The following is an 8,905-nucleotide window of genomic DNA, read 5'->3' as shown; positions in this document are numbered from 1 at the left end:
CAAGAAATCAAAAAGAGCTTGTTTTCCTTCTAGTTTCCACACTCTGCTTATTAATTTGGAGTTATATTATGTGGTTTGTTGTAAAAAAAAAAAAAAAAGGACTTACATGGTGAGTGAGGGGAAGAAGAAGATGAACATTTGCTGAGTATCTGACATGTGCTAGCTCTTCCCATAAATTATCTCATTTATTCCTTACAACAAACTGAAAGGGAACTGTTGTTACTCTTAATGTATAGATGAGGAAACTGAGGCTGAGAGGTTAAATAACTTGACCAAATTTACAGAGCTCATATTTAGAGAAGCCAGAACTTCCATCTGAGTCTAACTCTAAAATTTATGTTTTTTTTTATACTGGGGTACCTTCTATGGATTGTGAAGCTTCATAAAGGGAGGACCAGAGGATAGAATTCATTTGGAGGGTAACACTTCATATTGTTTGAGTTACATTTTCAAATCTAGTTAGTAAATCTATGTGCTGCAAATTGAACTTGTTCTTGAATCTTCTGTGTTGCAGTCTGCATTTTACAGTTGGAAAAACATATCTAGAAAGAGTTCATCTTGGTAGCTACAAAGGACGGTTGGAAATTTTTGCTTTTGGTACAATAAAATCTATGGTGTTCTTGGTAATGACCTTTCAATTGAGGTATTAATGATTTAGCCAAAGTTCTACTTATAGCCAGGAAGAGAAAACCAATCAAGGGGAGTCTATTGTGAGGTAAAAACAGGCCATCTTCTGGTCATCCTAGGGAAAAAAAATCAGTGTTCAGCCCATACACTGGATTAAGAATGAGACCTAGAACCAAGGTACTTCCTCTGTCTCCCCTGTGACCACATGATGTACTATTTTTGCTTCTCTCTACTCCATTCTCCAGCATTCCCTGCCTACTCATCAGTGTGCTCATGGTTGAAAATGGCCACCATAGATCCCAATTTCTCATGATCACCAGATTGCTCTCTAAGGGCACCCTTGATTCTCTTTAATTTTGCGAGATCTGATTCCTCACTGCCATTTGTGTCCTTGATCACGTGTCCACCAGAGTCACCAGGGAGGGAGGCACAAATGTGATTGTTATGCCTACCTCCTTAGGAAAGGTTAAGAGCATGGGCAATTCCTAGAAATAGAGCTCTCAGTGAAGCAGGCATTCCAAATATACCTCCAACCATAAATAAAAAGTATGTGAATATGACTTTATAGTTTGGGGAATATTTTCATACAGTCTCCTTTGATCTGGAATTATCTCTCCCCACCTTACACTTAAGGAAACTATGGCCAACTGGCTGAATGATTTGGGAAGGTCATCTGGCAAAGTAAATGGAGGACCCAAAACTAGATACCAAAGCCCCAATTCTTTCCACCATATTGGTATTTCCACCATACTAGATACCAAAGCCCCAATTCTTTCCACCATATTGTCATCTGGCAAAGTAAATGGAGGACCCAAGACTAGATACCAAAGCCCCAGTTCTTTCTGCCATATTAGGCTGCCTCTTTGTCCATGGAAATGGACACAGCTTATGGAAGAAGGTTGCTGTTGTGGCGGTTTTACATCTACAGTTTAATTCACAATTAGCACTCATGAATAAATTTGCTAATTTGAAACCACAGTGGGTTTTAGCTTCCTTTCACAATACCACATTTTTATGTTGTACCTAATGGTTAGTACTGCACTCCGCTGGAAGCTTGTGAATAGAATACATTTTCTTATATTGGTACGGTACAAACTTACAGGAATTATGGATACCATGAAAAGAATAAGTTGAATAGATTGTTTTGGGTTATTGAGTAATTGTAGTTCAATTTTGTACAAGTAATAGAATATGCCTTTGAAATGTCACGTGACAGTTTTGTGGCGCTAGAATTTTGGTTAAGGGAGGCATAGGCTCCCTAAAGGTGGGGATGTCCTTAAAATGCATGGAGAAATGAACTCTTAGTCACGTCTATACCCAGGCACATTTGTGCCAGTTTTTTTTAATGACTCCTGAACCTCAAACCAAAAATCAAGAAAAAAAATTGAATAAAAATGCTTGGAGTTATCCTCTTTGCCCAGAGATAATGCAATTTCCCTGTGCTAAATGCTGTTAATTTTTCCAAAATCTAAAGAAGTGATAATATTTTAAAGATGAAAGGAATTTATTCCTGTCCTCAAGAGAAGTCTAGTATAGTGGACAAATTGAAATGCATCAAAATATAAAATACTTCTTTATTTCATCCCTAATGAACATATCTCCTGGCAATGACCACCATGGCAAGAAATGAATGGAAATTTTTCATGCAAGAGCATTACAAATAAATTCCTGTAGTGCTTTAAATGTCTGGAAGAGTCTCTAGAAATGGATCTTAAACAGTTACACAGTTAACATTCAGATATCAAAGAATTCAGCAAAATAGAAACTGCTTAAATATTAAACATCAAGTTTTCCTTCTATCAAAGGACTAATAACTTAGCAATAAAAATTGTCTGAATCTTGACATCACAAGGTCTCAGTCAGGCAGTGGATTTTAAATAAAAATTTGCAAGCAGTTCCTATTTAAGCAAAATTAACAGCTGAGCAAAGAGGAATATATTAGTAGCCTGCCCCAAACTCACCTTGAACAGACAACAGTCCACCTCCTTTGTAGTCCAAGCTCCTCCTCTGTGGAGCTGCCTGCAAAGGGAAAGCGCCCAGGATCGATGCTGTCAGGGAAATGCGTCTGCACAGAGGCAAGACACTAATCAAGTTCTCCTGCAGCTGCTGACCTAGCCCGCAACACCAAAAGAAGAAACATTCAGCCATGAAAGAGAAGCAGATGGTGGACAAGGAATTAGAGGATAGGGAAACAATAAAGGAGGAATCCCTGAGCTTGAAAATAATGGGACACACCAACAATAAAAACCCCTTTGTCTACAGTGATGAGGAAATATTTCATTAAGATGTTCTCAAAAAGACTCACCCATGTAGAGTGAGCAGCAAAGGGTAAAATGACTTGCTGAGGCTGTTCCTGGGGAGGAACTGGAGCCCGAGTATCAGTTCCCAAATGGTAGCCCTGGTACTGGACCAAAGAAGGAAGGTAGAGCCCAGCCAAAAATAACAGAAGGAGTCATAACCTGGGAGGGGGAGAACTTGACAATACAACATACTTTTTCTGTACTTGTGTTCCCCTGAAAAATATTGATTCTGCTTGGTTCTCAAGAGAACACTTGCAGAGAAGGAACCATGATGTCATAGAATCTTGAAGCTAAAAATAACCTAAGCCTTTCTAGTCCAACCAGAGACAAGGAATGTGAGATTCAGGAAGATCCAAGAGCTTCCCCAAGGTCACATACAAACTAGGGGCAGAGAGCTAGAAAGAACCAAAGTCAATTTCTCCTAGGTCTCAAGATAGTGCCTTTGGTGTTCCAGTAAATTTTCTACACTTCTGAAGCCCTATTAGTTGTGGGCTCGTGTTGGAACACTTCACTTCAATAAGTAGGCTAAAATGAAACACTATGGTATGGTTAATAATAAAACTGGTTTTTATAAATAATAACTTCTATAGGAAATATGACTTCTATCAACCTATGAAATACATTTTGGTTTTGCAAATAATGAGGCAGTTGTGCCCCTATTGGATGTCTGGGATAATTTTCCAGATATTGTCACCAGCTGGGTTAGGTGTTATATAGCATAGATTGACATCTGAACTAGTAGATTTCTACAGCAAAAACAAGGAATTTAGAGACTTTAGGTAGCATTGTAGACAGTGCCATTGCTTCCAAAGCACTCACTTTATTCCCCTCATTTATTTGATTAATGCATTCAAAAATTATAGGCATTGTAAGGAATCAGGAGAGGAGTGATTTGGCTGGAGTAGTTTGCATATTGAAAACCTCTCCTCTCGAAGGTCTTTAGGCAAGTGTCTCATGTTTTCATCTCCTAAAGAACGAGTGGATCACCGTAGAAGCAGCCGTCTCTTTTTTTTTTTTTAACACATGTCAAAGATTTCATTTAATTCATTAATTAATAAAGGAACCACTAAGATGTTACAATAGATTCAAAGGAGAATTCACGGTACCACACATCTGTGGTCAAATAATGTATGTTGAAATGAATTTTAAAACAGATGCAAAAACAGGCAAAATGGGCTAATAGCCACAGGTAAATAATTGATTGCATTCTGCCGGATACAATTTGGGGTTTTACCGTCAAGAATTACATTTTTATCAATTTTCTACAAGTTACAGTTTACAGTAGCTCAAAGGCAATGAAAAGTAAGAGATCCCATAGAATCAGATAACCCAGAAGGATGTGTAAGACCACATGCCTTGTTTTCAACTGAAGACACCCAGCAACCTTTTGGTCCATTAAAATTCTTTCACAATTTTACCTGCAATTCACATTTTACAGATGAAGAATCTCAATTTAGAGAGGTAATAGCCTAACCTGGATCCCTTGGTGATGATAGAGCTTAAATGGGAACCAAGGCCTGTTTAATTCCAGGGACACTTCTCTTAAACTAAAGGGCGGTAGTTCTCAACTGGGGGTGATGGTGTGTCTCAAGTGATATTTGGCAATGCCTGGAGACATTTTTGGTAGCCATAATTTGGGGGTGCTTCTAGCTTCTAATGAGTAGAAGCGAGGGATGCTACTGGATATCATACAATACACAGCACAGCCCTCTACAACAAAGAAACCATCTTTTGAACAGTATCTGTTATTAAAAGGTGATATTTCCTTTGGACATATGTAGGTTATAACTGACTAAGAACCTACATGCCAAGGCCACTGTAAAAAACAAAAACACAGGTTTCAGAGGATCATCTACTTAAGAATCTTCCACTAGCATGTAAATCATTAAAGAATTGAAACGGCTAAGAGCAACAGGTAAAATTCAATGAGAACTTGTAGTAATTGGCACAGTACTAATAGCATCGTAGTAGTGTTTATTCAACTTTCCTACAGGCACTGCTTAGGGTGTAGAGGCTCGTGCCAGGGAAAATATTGAATTGGCAGCATTATTATAAAAATTACCTGCATTTGGAAATAAAGGTAAATGAGAAGTATATATTTCAGTATTAAATGTAACATAAGTTAGATTCTGGCATGTACTTAAATTTTCTTTTAATATGTACTGTGTGCTAGATGTAATGCTAGGTGCAAGAGATATATGAAGATAGAAGCTTCTGAGCTAGTGGGGAAGATGAACATGCACATAAAAGATTGTAATGCAGCATGATCATTCCAGGTTCCTAAGGGAAAGCAAGCAAGATTGAAAAGAGTGAGGGAAGGCAACTCAGAGAATGCAGGCTGATCCTGGGAGATTGGACTAGGAGAATAGGAGTAGAGGGAGGGGGAATTCTGGGCAGATGGAATTGTACTTTTTAGAGGCATGAACATGAGAGGGAGTGTTGTGTTTTGAGAGTGTAAGTGAAAGGGTGGGAAGGACAAGGTGATTTATGTAAGACGACAATAGACAGGTAGCTAGGAGTCTGACAAGGAAGAGCCTCCCAACTGCATTGTCTCCAGCTTTTTGGCTATAATGAATAAAGCTGCTATGAACATAGTACAAGTCTTTTGTGAACACATTTTTAAAAAAATTTTTTCTTGGATAAACACTTAGGAGTGGAATTGCTGGATCATAGAGTAGATACATATTTAACTTTATAAGAAATAACACAAGTTTTTTTTAAAGTGGTTGAACCATTCTATATACTCACCAGCAATTATGAGAATTTCTGCTATTCCACACCCTTGCCAGTACTGGTTGTTGTCAATCTTTTAGATTTTAGGTCAAATTAGTGGATGCACGGTGGTATATCAGTGATTTTAACTGGCATTTCCCTGATGATCAGTGATGCTGAGCATATTTTAATGTACTTATTGGCTATTTATAAGTCATTCTTTGTGACATTTCCAAGTCTTTTGCCCACTTTTAAAGTGTGTGTCTTTTTATCATTAAGTTATAGTTGTGCTTTATGTATTTTGGATATAAATGTTTTGCCAAATCTATGTGTTATGAATATTTTCTCCCACTCTACTGGGACTGCCTACTTATTTTCTTAATAGTGTCTTTTGATTAGCAGAGATGTTTTGACTTTGATAAAGTCCAATTTACCAATATTTCCCTTTTATGATTAGGACTTTCTCTGTCCAGTCTAGGAAATCTTTGCCTATCCTTCTTCATGAAGATTTTCCCCTATAGTTCCTCTAAATGCTTTATAGTTTTAGCTTTTGTGTTTAAGTATATGGTACATCTCAAACTAATTTTTTGTGTATGATGTGAAACGGGTCAAGTTTCACTTTTTTTGCACATATTGTTGTCCAGCTGACCCAGAACCATTTACTGAATAAAACCGTCCTTTCAACCCCACTGAATTTCTTTGTCACCTTTGTTGAAAGTCTTTTCACCCTATAAATGAGGGTCTGCTTCCAGACTTCTCTATTGTGTTCCATTGATTTATCTGCCTATCCTTTTGTCAATACTACTTCATTTTACTTATTATAGATTTATAATATGTTTTGAAATCAGGTAGATTAAGGATTAAGTCTTCCAACTTCGTTCTTTTTTTTTTTTTTCTAAAATTACTTTTGCTATTCCAGGTTCCTTGTTTTTTCATATGTATTTTTTGAATTAGTTTCTACAAAAACACTTCTTGGGATTTTGATTTGGATAGCATTGAATTTATAGATTACTTTGGAGAGAATTGACATTTTGACAATATTGAGCATATAATGATAATGTTTAGCTCTGTTTAGGTGGTTTTTTTTTGCAAATTTCTCAGTAGTACTGTATATTTTTTCAGCACAGAAATCTTGTAATTCTTTTATTAAATTATCCCTAAATATTAACAAAGTTTTTGAATGTTATTATAAATTTCACTTTTCAATCCTATTTGCTTTATTAAGAAATGAAAAATCCTCACTGTTTTCTCATTTTGGAAAATATATAGAGAAGAAAGTATCAATTATAATACTACCATCTAAAGATTATTATTAGCACCTTGGTGAATATCCAATAGTCTTATTTATATGCATACCTACATACACATTTTTTTTTTTAATTTTTTTAAAAAAATTTTTATTTATTTATTTTTGGCTGTGTTGGGTCTTCGTTTCTGTGCAAGGGCTTTCTCTAGTTGCGGCAAGTGGGGGCCACTCTTCATTGCGGTGCGCGGGCCTCTCACTATCGCGGCCTCTCTTGTTGCGGAGCACAGGCTCCAGACGTGCAGGCTCAGTAGTTGTGGCTCACAGGCCTAGCTGCTCCGCAGCATGTGGGATCTTCCCAGACCAGGGCTTGAACCCGTGTCCCCTGCATTGGCAGGCAGATTCTCAACCACTGCGCCACCAGGGAAGCCCCATACACATATTTTAAAAATATAAATGGGGAGTCTTTTCTTTAAAAATTCAATCTAACTAACACCAGTATAACCCAAGAAGCATTAAAAGGGAGACTTACTGAATTGTCTTTCTAAAATCCCTATAAACACTCATTGGAAATCAGAACACAGTTTCCCCATAGAGACAATGTTCAAATGACAGGTTATCAATTCAGGCCCACAAAACAAAACCTACTTAGCCCATAATGGCTTTTAGCCCTCTGGCCTGCACCTATTTCTAAACTCCTTTAAGGGAACACAATCCCCACACATTCATTCCCTACATAAGCTTTGGATCTCTTAAAACCCCGTAAGGAGAGAGACACAGGATGGAGCTGGTGCGTGAGGATGGAGAAGGCTTAGAAAGAGCAGGAGGCTGGAGTCCTGCAGGGAGTCTGTACCAGTGTTGACTCTGGGGTTCTTGTGTGTGAGCTTCAGAAGTCAGCTGGGCTCTGGCCATAGGAGGACAGAGTAGTAGCAGCAGTTTACCTGTATTAACATTCATTAACATCTGCATTACATTCTCAAAGAAATTCTACTGAAGCTGAAATTCAGGAGATCCAATCTCAGGGTCACCACGCTATCCAAGAAACATGGCCCAGCAACTAAAAGGTAATCTCAAAATAATTTAAATACTTGCCTCTCTCAAACACAGTGTTGTCAGTACATAGTCCACAAAAGTATTTGGTTTAAATCTCCTTTTGCTCTCCTGTTGGCTTCATCCTGTAGCTTTTCTAGAATTTCCTTCTCTAAACCTGTAAAGCTTTCTCCCTAGCCACATCCCATGCACTTTTTTTTTTCTTCTTCTCCCACCCCCTTTCTCCTAATTCTGCATTGCCTAAGCCCGAGAAGCACCCTGGCAGTGGCAGAACCCTTTCTGAGTAGATGGGGGTTTGAGGGGCTGGGGGGGGTGGGATAAGGGAAATTCTGGGAAGGGCTCCACATACCAACTTCCATCACTTCTCCCTGAGCGTCTGTTTCCTAAGTTAGGAAAACCTGTTTAACTGGAAAGACTTCTGGGAATTCCTGGAGGCTAGGGAAAGATGAGACAGCCATAAGAATGGATTTTAATTCTTACATGTAAAGATAGTAGATACATGAGAAGGTGCTCTAGAAGCAAGTCATTTTCAGGAACTTTTCTTCCTATTTCCTTTGCGCCTCCATTATTAAACTGCCCAAGAAATTGGCTCCGTCCTGTGCTTGAAGGGGACCCAGGTTTGGGATTCCTGGGGAGCCGCAGGTCAGGAGGGTATTGCCGGGCTGTGCAAAACAGGGAAGCTGGCAGGGTGGTTGTCCATGCTGTGTTGATCTTTTGGTCTGATACTTGTTTTTAGTTTCACTTTCTTTTAATTATGGTCTCTCCATATCTGACCTGAACAGCACCATTCTTCTGGTTTGTTAGTTCATTTTAATGATAACACCATATTACCATCAGAGTGCCTTCTCAGGTCACAGTGTATTGCAGAGAGCAGATTGTTAATTAAATGGTAATGTTTTCTGAGTTTGGAAGTAATTCCTAAAGTTAATAGTTATTAGCTACCTTGAAATTGTAAAAAAAAAAAAAAAAAAAA

Source organism: Eschrichtius robustus, chromosome 2, assembly GCF_028021215.1.
Source record: "Eschrichtius robustus isolate mEscRob2 chromosome 2, mEscRob2.pri, whole genome shotgun sequence".
Taxonomy (NCBI): Eukaryota; Metazoa; Chordata; class Mammalia; order Artiodactyla; family Eschrichtiidae; genus Eschrichtius; species Eschrichtius robustus.
This window is presented reverse-complemented; position numbering follows the sequence as displayed.